This window comes from Buteo buteo, chromosome 23 (assembly GCF_964188355.1).
Source record: "Buteo buteo chromosome 23, bButBut1.hap1.1, whole genome shotgun sequence".
Classification (NCBI taxonomy): domain Eukaryota; kingdom Metazoa; phylum Chordata; class Aves; order Accipitriformes; family Accipitridae; genus Buteo; species Buteo buteo.
The window spans coordinates 21,646,455-21,646,981 of record NC_134193.1 but is presented as its reverse complement, the minus strand read 5'-3'; positions in this window follow the sequence as shown (position 1 = coordinate 21,646,981).

Here is a 527-nt window from a genome sequence, read left to right as displayed (position 1 = left end):
CAGCCTGTGTTTTGTTCTTGTGTGGTCTAACGTTTGTGGTCCTCCGTATCTGTATTTGCGTTATTTAGAACAGCAATCAATTCTATTACTATTAGGAATTTAGAAAATACCTAGATGCAAATCGGGTATGTCGTCGTGTTCCCATCAGAAACATACTTTGATATTTATTTGTATTTAAATACAATTTGTTGAAATTCTTACAGCTCTAAATAAACATTTAAAATGCATGTTTTCCTCCAGGAAAGTGAGGGTGGCAAGCAGGAAGTGAGGGTGGTAAATGCTTGGCATCAGCCGAAGTCCACTGATACAAATCTGGGTACAATAGCATCAGTCTTTTTTTTTTTTTTTTAAATTTTTTTTTTTCTGCACTACCACAGTCACTAACAGAAGTGCCTTGTCTGTTGTTCGGCCAGACTCAGACCTGGGGGAGCTTTATTGCAGGTTGGTGTTGGTGTTTGTGTCGGTCATTCCCGCTGCCACTGGCCTGGCAGGCGCTCATGCTGCCTGCGCTTCCCAGGAATGCTGCA